This window comes from Myxine glutinosa, chromosome 11, assembly GCF_964187855.1.
Source record: "Myxine glutinosa chromosome 11, kmMyxGlut1.1, whole genome shotgun sequence".
In the NCBI taxonomy this organism is placed as follows: Eukaryota; Metazoa; Chordata; class Myxini; order Myxiniformes; family Myxinidae; genus Myxine; species Myxine glutinosa.
This window is the reverse complement of record NC_136271.1, coordinates 96,971,884-96,987,520: the sequence shown is the minus strand read 5'-3', so window position 1 is coordinate 96,987,520 and position 15,637 is coordinate 96,971,884.

The window sequence follows — 15,637 nt, the reverse complement described above, 5'->3', positions numbered from 1 at the left end:
CTCGGTGCGCAGTCACCATGGTTCATAATAAACACAACAAAACAACTGGTGGTGGTCTTCTCCTTGTGTGCTGGGCCGATGTTCTTCCTGACGTCTTCTGGCTTCATGCGGCCTATTTGGACATAATAAAAAAGCACAACTTGTGTTCGTTTTTTATTATTATTTAGGGCCTCAGGGGCCAACTAAGGGTGGTCCACCTGTTTGGCATAGGTGCCACCTTACCGAGGTCCGCAAGCAAGATTCCCTGGCCACTATGGCCGGTCTCCAACAGAGGTGCTCTGCCCCAGAACCTGGGGTCCATCAAGTGGTACTTGGCCGCCGAACAGCGGTCCATAAAGTGGTACATCAACGCAATGCGTGCTGGTTCTGGGAATCTCGGGCGCACAATGGCCACCTCACGCACGCTCCCCTCGGCACCCAATGGCGCACAGGTCATGTGGGAGACAAAAGAAAGACAATTGAGCGAGGGGTAAGGTCACAAGGGTACACGTCAAACAAGGCAATGCAAGGTGAAATGCGTACGGAGGGCGAAGTGAGAAAGCTCGTCCCTACCGTACGTCACCCCCCTGTCACCTACACTACCCTTGCTCTTACCCCATATTTACAAAATCTACCCATTTACAAATTCGTCACTACTGTCACGTCTTCCCCATATTTCCCTTATACCAAATTCGTCACCACAATCCCTCTACTTCAAAATTTGCCATCATCAATTCATCATCAATCCTCAAAAGGAGGGAGAGATGGAATTACGCACAATGTCACACCCACGTCATGATGCGTCTCACAACCCAAACATTTGCACAGTAAAAAATAATCAAACATGGCATGGTGTGGAGTACCTGTCACCTCAGGTGAGTGGATGCAGATGGTGTGAGGAGATCCTTCATCCTAACTATCCTCTAAATGATTTTAACACACTTTACACTACCCGGGGTCTTTCCCTGCCAATTCATTGGCCAACTTACACTATGGGTTCTAATAACCAATTCCCATTGGCCAAACTGTGGTGCTCCTCAATTTGGGGTCTCACTCCCCCGATTCATCTCCCGGTGCTCTAGCACAATTTCTGGGCTGCGACGTGTACCTCTCCCAACAGGTCTACCCACCTGCACACCTCCACCACTGTAGTTGCCACCCGAGCTTACCTAGCTCCTCACCCTAACCTAACTACCTGGGGACAGCCCCTCTCCTGGCTCTGTCACCCCATGGTGCCCTCTGGCACTGGGCTACCCGGGTCCGTCCTCCGGATCCTCGGGCCCCATCCACAACAACTACTACCGGCTCCCAGAGCCCACCTGCGGCCTCACCTGGCCGACATCCTTACAGTGGTGGAGTGCCCAAACCAACTACACACACTAACAGGCTACACGCCCAGCCATTTCCACAACACCAACGCACCCATCCACATACCATTCTGTCACCCGCACCACAGATGCCAATATCCAACCACAATTTACCTGTACCCTCTACCTAACACTTCACTACCCGCCCCGGGTATCCGTGATGGGGGTCCACTCTTCCCCCATTCACACCTTCGCACCATCCACTCCACTCCACAATTTCCACCATACCCACTCCACGACCATCCATTGGCCAATACTCCATACCATTTATTCCATACACCTGTCCTCCATTCACCTGTCGTTGCACACCTGTGCAATCTCACCTGGTGCCACCTGCACCCTCCTTTCTTCCTGGACCATTTGGTCAACACAACACGCAATCACCACTACTCCCTCATACACTGCTCCACACACCTGTTCAGTTGCACACCTGTGCAATCACACCTGTTCCATTCTCACCTGTTCAATCCTCACACACACGGCATCATCTCAGCTAACTACTCCCCTCTGAAACTTGCGCTTCCCAGTCGTCCCTTTAAACTATTGCGCTCCCTCGTCATTATAATCCACACTAATCTACCTGCGTCCCCACTACAGGTATCAGTCACTAACTAAACTTAACGTTACCTAATGTCAATCTCTTCTAGATCCCTATCATTATCCAAGCCCTCCCTGGCTCGGTTGTCATAGCCACCCCATAAACTATTGCGCATTTGCCCCCACGTCTGTGAGGGATGGTGGATTTGCCATCCCACCACATCGGGGGTCTCTCACTACCAATTTCGCTCGTCCAAATCCAACAATTCAAAAATTTTCCATTTACTGCCAATTCTATTCACTTTTCTAAATTTCGTTTTAAATCACTATCACTATCACCATCACCCGTCTACTTATTACATCCTCTCGGTGCGCCAATTCACATCTACAGCCCGGCTTCGTACAGCCGAGCACTGAACGCGGATTCTTTTGTGCTGGCGGCTGGATACGTCCCGCATTCGGGGCAGGGGCGGGGGCTTACCCGGGCCGAGATCCCACGCATCACCTCGGCGTGAAGCCATCCAATGTCCCGATCTCGACCTGCCGGCACGTCTCAATAGAAAGTGGTCGCCATGACGACCCTTCCTATCGAGCTGCCCGCTCCGCCTTGTGGAGCCCGGACGCGGCCGCTCCACGCGAGGCCCAGCGTGGATCGCGCACGGCGGTCCTTTCGAACCCGCCGTGGCTCGGATCTCCGCTGGTTCTCGCGGCACGCGAAGCCCAGCACGCACCGAGGGCCCGATCCGGCTAAAAGTCGACCTAACCTTTAACCCGGTTACCGTCGACGCTTCACCTGCAGGCTTACATGCATACGCTACCTCTTTCTTGCTCATACATGCAGCCGTTCCCATTCTCCTCGTACCTTTTCTTTCACACCTCGGTACACTCACTCCGCTCACCGACTTGGTCACACACCTGACCACCGAACACTTTGGCACACATTCGTTGCTCGCACACCTCACCAATACACCGCTTCGCGCCCCCTCCTCGGTCACCTCCTCTGTGACAATCACAGGTGTGCTCTCATTCGCACACCCAACCACGTGCCTCACTACCAACTCAAATGTGCCTTCCCACACACGCTCTACCATTCCAGGTGTGCATCCTTCCATCCCAGGTGTACATCCTCGCTCACCTGTCACAACCAACTCACTCTCCTTGTCACTCTCACTACTCTCACCTCCACTCTCGGTCGCGCACTCACCCTTACTCTTGACAGCATGCGCTTTCCCCATGCACCCGTCCGTTACACACCTTTCTCGCGCATCCTCCCGCGCACACTTTTTCGTTACTTCCTCCGTAACACTCACCACACCGCGCTTCCCTGTGCTCCCTCGCACACGCGCTTCGACCGGCTCACTCCTGACGGCACACTCACTCCTCGGCGTGCACTTTTTCCTCACACACCCCATGGTCGGACATTCTCGCACACCTCTTTTTTCGCACACCTGTCCTGTCACACACCTCACCAACGGCCTTTCACGAACACCCGGATCCAAACCAATCCCCAAGCCGACTGAATCTCCCCTCACATCATGTACATTGCCACTCACCTCCGTACCTTGTCGCACCTCCTCTACCACCTGCAAACTTTTTATTTGGTTAGTGAGCACCGCATCATGATTTGAACACAGACCTTGTACATATTCCATGACTTCCTCCTTTATCTCCCTCTTAGTTTCCCTCCGTCTCTTCTTAATTTCACTCACCCCTTCTTCCACCTCCTCTAATTTTTCCTTTACCTCCTTCAGCTCCCGGTGCGCCCCCTCTATTTCTTCCTCCATCGCTACTTTAACCGTTTCTATGTGCGTCCTTACCTCCCGGTCCTTCGTCTCCATTACTTCTGTCACCTCTTCCAACCTCTTCGTCAATCCCTCATGTACCATTTGACATTCCTTTTGTGTCGCTATTAATTCATTTTTAATGTCCTTTTGTGTTGCTTTTAAACCCCCGATGATTGCAGTGTTCTTTTCCACTTGGTCCGCTAAGTCTTTTTGTCCCACCGTCAGCTGTTCTACTACTTTCGTCAGATCTTCTATTCCCCCCTGTAACTTTACCGTATTATTTCTCACCTCTTTCTCCATACGCTTTTCGCCTCGCTTTACCTCCTCGCGTAGCCCAGAGACCTCCTCACTTACACCTCGTCGTATCTCCTCCTTCACCTCCTCCATCTGGTTCCCCATCTGTTCGATTTCCCGGGCGGATTGTTCCCCTATTTCCCGCAATTTGTCCTCCATCCTATTTTCTAACCCCATTAGCCCATTTTTCACCCCCTCTAACTGATTCTCCTGGGCAGCCATTCTGTTTTCCACCCCCGTTAACCCATGTTTCACTCCTTCTATCCCATTGTCTAACCCCTCAAATTTCTTGTCTAACTCCTTAAAATTATTGTCTAACCCCTCAAATTTAGCTTCTAGCCGTTCCCCCATTTCCCCCATTTTTCCCCCCATTGCCCCCATTTGGCCCTCTAATCGCTCACTATTAGCCCTCGCTTCGTCCCTCATTTTGTCCATAAGGGCCCCGATTTGTAGCAACAAAAGGTTTGAATCCACCAGGGGCGCTACCACGGTCGCGGGCGTGGCAAAATTTGGTGCCGCTACACCCACGTGCGCGAGGACGCCATTTTGCGCGTCTGACACCCCCTCAACCGCCTCCTCATTGCTCTCCTCCTCCCTTTCTTCCACATACATTTCCCCTGGTTCCTGGGTTACCCCTAACCCGTCTATCTCCCCCACCGACATCCGATCGCCTTGATTGTCCATGGCGCGATCTCAAAATTCGGGTTTTATAAAACAACACAATTTCGTCCGCTTTATAATTTTGAGCGCGTGCAGCGCGCTCCGGGTCGATCTCACTCCCCGACACCAATTGTTACGGACACGGCTTTTAGATGTTATATTGACCGAGCGGTGGTGTATTTAACCGCGTCCGAACAGTTACTCCCCGATTAGAACCCGATTCCAACCGAACGTTGACTAATCGCGCTACAGATATTCAATTGGGAAACCTCTAAAGCGACCGAAAGAGAAGAAGAGAGAAGAAAGACAGAGTTTGGAGGAAGAACAGATTTATTATACACACACAAGCAATATTTTAGAGCGACCAATATTATTTACAGCAATAGATGGAAAAGAGCAGTCACACAGTGCATTGTTAACTTATTCTATTTCATTTACTTAATCCCCAAGACAAACGAGTAGGACAGGACGTTCACACTCACACGGTGGATATTGCAGGCAGGTAATGGCTCGAGGTTGATTGCTTGAGAGGAAGGCAAGGTCGGAGGCCGCAGCTTTCAACCCCTCGCGGTTTTGGCGGGAAAACCTCCGTCGCGTATCCGCGGCCGTCACGCGCTGGCTCGGCACACCTGCTCCTCTTCCTGGGGTGGAGCCGTCTCCCTCCGTTCAGCGCGTCTCTCCAACGACAGGGGATATTGCAGGCAGGTAGGTAGGTAGGGCTTGCGGTGGATTGCGCTCCTCTTCCAGGTCATCCCCCAGCGTATCTCTCAAGGCCTCTTCAGTCATCTCTCATCTGGACTCGTAAAGCAGTCCCCTGCAGTCGCTTTTATCACCTCCGGCGGAATTAAGCCGCCGGCTCCGAGGGCACGCCTACCGGGTCACTCACCGCGGTGTTGATTGGCTGTTAGGGCCGGTTCACTCCTGCCCTCTTCTGACGAGGTGGAGACACGCCTTTCTTCTCCAACCTTACCTCGTGGCCAATGGTGGTTGAAGAGAAAAACCGACCAAAATGCGGAAGGCAAATGGAAGGGAGGTTTTGGGGAAATTGGAAGGGCCTACGCTTATTTTGTTTGATACAATGCAAAGTCAATCTAGTGGAAAACACATACTTAGCCTACATGGAATAAGGAAATACACTATTTAAAAGATATATCGTGACCTGCGTGTATGTTCTATGAAATTAATTAGGAGGACGGCTGCGACCATTATTTACATTACCAGGATGTTACCATACCAAAACCATACTCTTCACATCCGTTACCCTTCCTCCAAAATTGTTACACTCCTCAAAACCCGTTACACTTCTCAAAACCCGTTACACTTCTCAAAACCCGTTACACTTCTCAAAATCGTTACAATATATATATATATATATATATATATATATATATATATATATATATATATACTAGTGGGGTATGCTTGCACATTCTGTAAGTAATAACAAACCGTGCTTCGTACGTTGGTACATAATAAATAGAAGCTTTATTATTGAAGGCAAAGATCACCAACCTCCTGCTAGATATCAATTTAGGGTTTTTAGAACTTATTTATTTATTTATTTTTCAGACATGTTTACGTAAATTTTCATTGATATTTTTATTTCACAGTTTACAGTTAAAAATTACAATTTTTAAATGCTAGATATTCATTGAGGTTTTTTTATTGATGGGTTCCGATGGTTCTGTGATTTTTCCTGGTGTGTCAGCTTCGATGTCTGTCGGCACGCAAAATTTCATCTCACTACGACACGCGGAATGTACCGAATATTAATATCAGTCAGTCAGTGGTTAGAACGAGCTTTATCTATTAAATATATGGATTATTTGCTTCAAAGGAACTTCAACACAGGTGGCCATTAGGCCCATCAAAGCCTGCACTCCTATTACCAACGTATGGTTGTTTGTCCGTGCTCTATCCTTTTTAAATGCTGATAATCAAACAAGGAAGCAGCACGTACCATTTTTCAAGTCGTTGGTATGACTCAGGAGAGGTTTTTAACCAATGACCTCCCAGACTCAGAACGGATGCTCCAACCATGACACCACCGAGGCTAGTAAATAGTTATAATCATATTTGTAATGCAGCCATATTGTAAAAAGTTGATCATTGTTATCAATGTTCATGGAAAAGCTGTTCACTCCAAAAAAAGATTAAAAAAATAAATTAAATAAATTGCTATTCAAGGCCAGTAAAGGCTGCTCGGAGAGTGATCCAGCAATCGATGCCACAGTCATGAATGGCAAGGTGCACAACGCAAGCCTTGTGAACAGGTGCTCTTTGTGACGGAGGAGCACCTCTTCGATGAACAAGCATCAGTGCTCGTCCTTGGTTATCCGCTACAATTTTTGCATGAGGCTGGCGTAACATTCCCCTGTGATTTAAGTTTTGTGAGTCTTGTAGTTAATGAGCAGGATTCCCTTAGCATCCCAGAAAATCGAGGCCGTTATCATACCTGCTGAGTGTGGTTGCAAAATGTATCGGGTGATGGTAATCCCTATTGCTTCTGTTACATGGTTGCCAATTGATTTCAGCATTTCTGTGGAGAAGCCAGATGTGTTTCATTACCAGTTACCAGACACGTGATAAAGTTGGCTGGATATGCACTTCCCAGCACGAGAACTTCGTGAGATGATGCCAACCACTGCCAACGATTGAGTCGTGTTCATGTATTTTGATAACCTGAAAATGGTGATCTGCCATGATTAACGCCTCAAACTGGGCACCTGTTTGTGAGTCAGTCACATCTGCCAACATTTGAGGGTGGACCTTCACATGACAGGGCCACCATGTGTTTGAGGATTTATTTGCAGCTGGCTGGCACCTTCTTTGCAAAAGAACATTTCCTCACACCTGCATGGTGAGTCATAAGTGGCAGGACACGGTGTTACCTGCTCATACAAGATTTGTTTATGCCATATATTTACACTGTTTTTTTTAATACAAATACATATTTAATACAAATAATACATTGAACCAAGATGGCAGACAACAGCCCATTTACAGAAGAAGAGGGGCTGGGAGCAGTGGAGTGATACAACAAGAAGAGAAACACAAACAGGAAGATTAAACAGGTGCAAGAATACTTCGAGGAGCGTTTTGGAATTCCAGCACCGACAAAATCAAATCTTCATCTTTGGGATAAAATCGAATTTCAGACTGGAGGTGTATGCGACAGCAATGACCAAAAACCAAAAAGATGACCAAAAATCCGCGATTTGGGAATTCAAAACATTAAAACATCCGTTCTCAGATATCCAAAAAAATCATTACAGAAACGTTCTGCAGAGTTGGGTGTTTCATATTCATTGTTCCGCCGTACAATGAAAGAAGACCTTCACATGAAAGCATATAAACCAACTGTCATTTGTGAATTGTCAAATGCAGATCATGAAAACAGGTTGACAACTCGTGACGGACTGCTGCAGCACTTCGATACAATTCCTAAAAGGTCAAAGGTTACATTTCGTGAGGTGCATGAGTGTGCTGATTGCCTCAGTTCATCTCCACGCAATGTTTACTTTTGGAGTGATGCAAGTCCACATTATGTTGAAAAAGTGCAAGACCGTCCACCACGTTATGGTTTGGGTGGCGGTATCTGCGCACCACCTCATTGGTCCTTACTTTTTTGATGCGCCCGGTCAACCAGCAGTCATATCTGCATATGTTAGAGAATGACCTCACACCTGAACCTTAACAACGTGACTAGCCCATGAGATTTCTTTCCAGCAGGATGAGGTACCTGCGCATAATGCATGTGTGGTACGAAATTACCTCAATCAAAATTTCCCAACGGTTGGATTGGCAGGTCTTCGCCAACACTTCCATGGCCTCCTCACAGTCCTGACCTGACCACTTGTGACAATGCTCTATGGTGGAACATCAAAGCTAACGTTGCAGAACATTGCATGCCATCTGTTGAGGAAATCCAGGTTTTTAAAACAGCTGTTCACCACCATCTCTTATGTTCCCCCATCCAAAACCTTGATCTTTTCTACCCCCGTTAATTTCACCTCAGATCCACTTTTTTGAAATACCAACTTCTTTCCTGGAATTCCCTGCAGTGTCCATGTGTTTTATACTTCTCCCACTCCCCCCCCCCCCCCCCCATTCCCATGCCTCCTCCCCCAAAGCCCTCTCCCTCCCACAGATCTTCCGTTGTCCCTGCTTTCAAATGGTGTGCTTGAGTGCTGCCCCATCTCCCCCCATCTTGTCTACCACTCACCTTATATATGTTTTATTCGTCCGTTTTTTTTTTTTGTGATTAATGTTAGCTCTGTCACGAGCCTCGATCTTGTATACACAAAAAAGAAAAAGAAAAAAGGAAGCAACACAGTCAGGAAGCATTTGGCACCATAACACGTGTTATTTTGTCGGTTTTCACACCGCACGTAGAGAAAAATTATCTTGTGTAGTGACAACGGCGGACGTAATATGAATGCAATCAATGTCCATGGAGGTATTGTAATTATTTTATCACTTCAATATGTTATTACTTGTAAAACGCCCGTCAAAAATGACGGGTTGGAATCGCTTATTTGATGGTGCAGCCTCGTGAGCGTGCCAAAGTCTGAAGCCTCGGCCTAGTGTCAGGTGTGCTGATATCTTCTTTATTTGTTAGGCATCCTGCAGATGTAAATGAACACTCGTTTTACTCTGCGCATGTTGCACATCACGTTCAGCGAATTTCACCTCCCTGCACCTTGTATTTACTGTTATTAAAAAAAAACGTTTCTGTACACAGCCCTTGAGGCTCAGTTTGCAAGCCACCATCTGCATTTCCAATCAAAGAGACACAATTACTTTTATGGAAAATGTTTTTCGAGTTTGTTTTATCCTCAAAAATAGACCGTAGTGAACACACATTCGTGTTAAAAGGTTGGTCTTTAAAACCTACCCTTATGAAGGGGGCCAGACATCTGTACAAACACACAAACTGATATTGTGTTTTATATGGTAGATTTCTCCTGTTATTTTGTATTACTGTTATTATTGTAATATGATATTATTACTCCTGGGGCTTATGGCTCACCCTCGTAGATGGTATAAAAAAAATATTGGATAAGCAGCTAAAACCGTGTCCTCGGATTTATGACTCGCCCTGTGATTCTCAATTTTTGTGAAATCCTTAATTTGTGATGCAGCAAATTTCTAGCAGTTCAAATGCCTCGAACACCGCTGTTTCTAGGGCTTCCTTCTCATGCACGCCGAGCATTCTGGGGTGGATTGCGTCACTTCAACGTCCCATAACTTCAATGATTACGTCACTTCAAATCCCTAACAGCTCGGTTTATTTACTGCTCTTTTAGCAAAATGTAAAAACTAGAGCAAAGTTGATGGCGTGCCATCGCAAATCCCCACACTTCCCACGAAAAGCAAAGTTGAGAGAGGGCAAAAAATTCCACCAGGAATGATCCAATAACATCACATTTGTGGGTTTAAAATGTTTTTTCTGTTTTGACCCCTATGATGTGAAGTCCGCAGCCCTTGGGGCATCAATCCTGGGATCAAATCCCAAAAATCGTTACATATTTCATTCGTCCCCCTATGTTGATTGCACGTACAAAGTTTCATTGAAAAAATTATTTTCAAATGTGCCCGTAATGCTATTTCTAGTATCTGACCTTTTGACTCCACCACAGGCGGCAGGGCAGAAAATGACACTGATCATGCACCTTCTCACGATGAGGTGATCATACAGTCACGTGAAAAAGTAAGTACACCCCATGTAAAGTTTTGACTTTTTCACCATATTTCAATGTACAGCTAGTTGATCTTCATTTCAACAATATAGATAAAGGTGATATAATAAAACAAATATCATGAAACATTTACATTTTGTTGTCCATTGTATAATTTAAATAAACATAAATGCAAATTTCGCATGTGGAAAAAGTAAGTACACCCCGACATTTATCACTACTTCAGATACCTAAAATTAGAATCAGGTGCTCCAGCTCAGGTGCAAATGATTAGAACATCGTTAGAGAAGATCTTGGAGTAACCTGTCTTATTTAAACCTCAGACATTTAGTTTAGTTTGCTCTTTGTTGTTAAAGTGTGCAGCGTCACCATGCCTAGATCAAAAGAGCTCTCTGAGGCCTTCAGAAAGAAGGTTATAGATGCCGATGAGTCTGGGAAGGGATTTAAAAAGATCTCCAAACAATTTGAAATCAAGCATTCGACTGTCCAGAAGATCATCTACAAGTGGAGAAGATTTCAAACAACTGCCAACTTGTTAAGGCCAGGCCGCCCCAGCAAGTTCAGCCCGAGAGCAGACCGCAAGATGCTGAAAGAAGTCTATAAGAACCCCAGAATGTCATCACGGGACCTACAGGTAGCGCTTGCCACTGTTGATGTCAAAGTGCACGAGTCTACCATTAGAAAGAGGCTGCACAAATTTGATCTACATGGGAGGTGTGCCAGCAGGAAACCTTTGCTGTGCAGAAAGAACATCAGGGCAAGACTAAAGTTTGGCAATGAACACCTAGGCAAAGACCAGCACTTCTGGAACAATGTGCTCTGGACAGATGAGTCAAAGGTAGAGCTATATGGCCACAGTACCAGAAGACATGTTTGGCGAAAACCAAAGACAGCATTTGACCACAAGAACCTGATACCAACTGTAAAGCATGGTGGTGGAAATATTATGGTTGGGGGCAGCTTTGCTGCATCAGGGCCTGGGCAGCTCACCATCATAGAATCCACCTGAATTCTTCATTGTACCAGAGGGTGCTTGAGGATAATATGAGGCCATCTGTCGGGAAGTTGAAGCTCAACCGAAGGTGGACCTTGCAACATGACAATGACCCTAAACATACCAGTAAATCCACCAAGGAATGGCTGAAAAGAAAGAAATGGAGGGTTCTGGAATGGCCAAGTCAAAGCCCGGATCTAAATCCCATCGAGATGTTGTGGGGGGATTTGAAACGAGCTGTGCATGCAAGAAACCCCTCAAACATCGCACAGCTGAAAGAATTCTGCATGGAGGAGTGGGCAAAAATTTCTCCCAGTCGATGTCAGAGACTGGTAGACAATTATAAGAAATCCCTACTTGAGGTTGTTTCTGCCAAAGGGGACAATACCACCTATTAGAGCCAAGGGTGTACTTACTTTTTCCACATGCGAAATTTGCATTTATGTTTATTTAAATTATACAATGGACTACAAAATGTAAATGTTTCATGATATTTGTTATATTATATCACCTTCATCTATCAATATTGTTGAAATGAAGATCAAATAGCTGTATGTTGATATATGTTGAAAAAGTCAAAACTTTACATAGGGTGTACTTACTTTTTCACGTAACTGTAACTACCAAGTTTGGCAAATTTCTGCACAATTGTTTACGATGAGATAGTGCGATGGACGGACAGAATCAGAGTACCAACTTCTTTCCTGGAAGTCCTTGCAGTGTCCATGTGTTTTATACTTCTCCCACCCCACCTCCCCCCCCCCCCCCCTCCCACGCCTCCTCCCCCCGAGCCCACACCCTCCCACAGATCTCCCAATGTCCATGCTCTCAAATGTTTTGCTTGTGTGCTCCCCTCTCTCCCCATCTTGTCTACCGCTCCCCTTATTATGTTTTATGTGTCCATTTTTTTTTTGTGATTAATGTTAGCTCTTTCACGAACCTCGGTTTTGTATTAAAAAGAAAAAAAAAGATTTTAAAAAAGAGCCCATTACAATATTCCTCAATTTTTTTCAAAAAGCGTGGGGATAATAACATATAACTAGCATACATGCAAATTTGTATGATGAGCACCTCACACACTTTTCACTCGAAGTACGTATGCCTCGGACTCCATTGCCTATACTTGACAAGACAACAACAACAACAACAACAACAACAACAACAACAGGCATTTTAAGGCCATTTTCCCTGCAAGAGCGGGGGGTTAGCCTTGCGGTCCCCATGCAAGAGCGGTCCCCCTATACTTGACAAGCAACATCAATTATTTTAAGGCCCTTAAGATACTATATTTAGAGAAAAAAAAAACCTTTAGTTATTGTTGCTGTCAGGAGATGAAATGCATCACGTGTGTGCCAACATTACGCGGAGAGATAAAACAAGGTACAGAATACATCCCATTATCTTTTTATTAAGCGATTGATCAGATATGGAAAAAATATAGCCAACATCGTTATTTTCTTAAACCCCGTCCGCTCTCCCCTCATTTGAACATTGCCACATTATATACTTTCACTTCTTCGTAACAGAAAACAGCATCGCATTCTGTTCACATTATTCCCCTCCACAATCCCATTCGAAAGAGAATAAGACTTTGCAGGACATTCAAGTCCTTATAATATAAACACAGGTTGTACAAAAAAAAGATACATTACTCAAAATGTGCCAGAGGCATACAATACTGTATTTGAAATCCAAACCCTGGATTCGAGTATAACACATTTACAAGGCAGCTTCACTGACCTGTAGTATAGGTGTCGGGGCGCATGCAAATGTCCTGTGGAGGGAATACATCAGAGAGATTGACCACTTTGAAAAGAAACTTTATATATTAATCTATTTGTGAAGAGAAAATAAATCCTACTTTCTAGCCGCATGCAAGTGTTCAACAAGTGCTGTGGGAGTTACTCTTGAAGGCAAAGCAATGGAAGTGATGAACCAAGAGATCGATTAAAAATTATTGGCAAATCCATTTTGCCGGTAAGTGGGAGAGGAGGGGGAATGATGTCCCTGATTTTTATTCAATAATAACCTGGAAAGCAAAAATTCTAGTCAATAAAGAAACGCTCATTCATTGAATCTATAAATGTATGAAAATAATGTTTTCTTCATGCTAAATATTTCTTTATTTTGAAACTGTACACGTGCTGGTTAAAATACAAAATAACACTTACCGGATGAATGCACACGATGAGAGGCACGTTTGAGACGAGTGATCACATGATCACAGTTGACGGAACACAAAACCGCACACGAAGGTTTGCAACGACACGGATAACGATGCTCGGCGAGGGATCTCCGCGTCCGATGTTCTAATTCCTCAACCCGCCGGCTGCGGCCCCCACACGCACACCACCTCTGACTTAGACCACCGATGAAAAACAATAAAATAAAATAAAACCAACTGTTTTTACATGATGGATTATCTCATGGCACAACGTCAGGTTGCAAATCATTCCGGGGCATGAAATGCTGTTTCCAGTTGGCTTGCAGTGTCAGCCATGCCAAGGCTAAGCCCAGAATCTGGCCAGAAAGATGTCCAACTAATTCTTGGATTTGGCATTGTTTAGCTACATTGAAGGATATATTAATACTTGCATAACAAAGTCAAGAATAATATGCGACTCGATACAAAAGAAAGAATTGACCAATTAGCCTTTTGCTGTGTGGTCGCATTTCAGGTACAAGCCTCCAGTATAACCACTGTTTTGTGAAGCAAATGGCTCCTTGTTCAACGATGGCGTTTACTCACAGAAAATAAATGAAGATACATTCAATTGTATGAATATGGTTTCTTAATTGTTTTATTGAGCGAATCCATTGTGCTTTGCAGTTGCTTTTACATGAGGGTACAGCAGAGCTTCATTAATCCACGTGTTTCCTCTAACCGGAATTCTGCTAAGTTGAACAAATATCACATTGAGTCTTGCTTGTTAATGTAATAGTTTATCTATTTACTAGTAGGGGTAACCGGCGCTGCCCGGTTATGTTCTAATCCTGTTGCATTTTGAAGAAATATAATTTTGTTTTCTATCTTTTTTGTGGGGGCCGAAAACACTGTCCTACGCCCACTATGAATGGGGCCAAAAATCCAACTAAAAAAAAAAAATTCTTTTTCAAAAAGTTTTATGCCTCCGCTGACGAAGTTGCCAGAAGCATTATGTTTTCAGGTTGTCCGTCCGTCCGTCCGTGATAGGTTTTCGTTGCCGCGATAACTTGAGAACGGCTAAAGGTATCTTAGTCAAACTTGGCACAGATATGTATAATGAGGTAAAGATGAACTGATTAGATTTTGCGGTCACGAGGTCAAAGGTCAGAGGGCATGTTCGGTAAAAAATACTGTTACCGCAACAACTTGTGAACCAGTGATGGGATTCGGACCAAATTTGGTACAATTATGCAGAGTGATGTAAAGATGAATTGATTAGATTTTGGGGTCAAGAGGTCAAAGTCTGTAATAGGTCTACAACTTGAGAACGGCCAAAGCGATCTAATTCAAACTTGGTACAGGTATGTATAATGATGTAAAGATTAAGTGATTAGATTTTGGAGTCAAAGGTCAAATCTGCAATAGGTTTATACCTGGAGAACGCCTGAAGTGATCCAATTCAAATTTGGTACAGGTTTGTATAATGATGTAAAGATTAAATGATTAGAATTTGGGGTCAAGAGGTCAAAATCTGTAATCGGTCTATAACTTGAGAACGTCTAAAGGGATCTAATTCAAACTTAGTACAGATATGTATAGTGATGTAAAGATTAACTGATTAGATATTGGGGGTCCCGAGGTCAAAGGCCAAAGGTCAGAGGTCATGTCAGGTAAGAACTTTTGAACAGCTGAAGGGATTTAAATTAAAACTTGGTACAGGTATGTATAATGATGTAAACATTAACTGATTAAATTTTGGGGTCAATAGGTCAAAGCTCAGAGGTAATGTCAGGTAAAAATGTGCTAACTTGGGCACAACTAAATGGATTAAAATCAAACTTGATACAAGTGTAATAATGATGCAACAATGTGGGCGGAGTCATATCAGTTGACGTCGTGACGTCGAAGAGTGCCGTTCTAGTTTTTTGCCTAAAACATTTCCTGACACTCACTGATGAATCTCTGGAAGTTTGATGAAGATTAGTTTTAGATATATCTGAGAAAAATTGCGACAGACAGACAAATGGCTCTCTTGTAGTATAGATTATGCAAAAATAGGTCTCACATACTGGGAAGGTAAACTTGTTTTCCCCACTATGAACGAATGCAGAAAAATAAAGGACACCATCTGATGGACTTCTTGCTTTCGTTGTTTGTGATCCTACGCTGGTGTT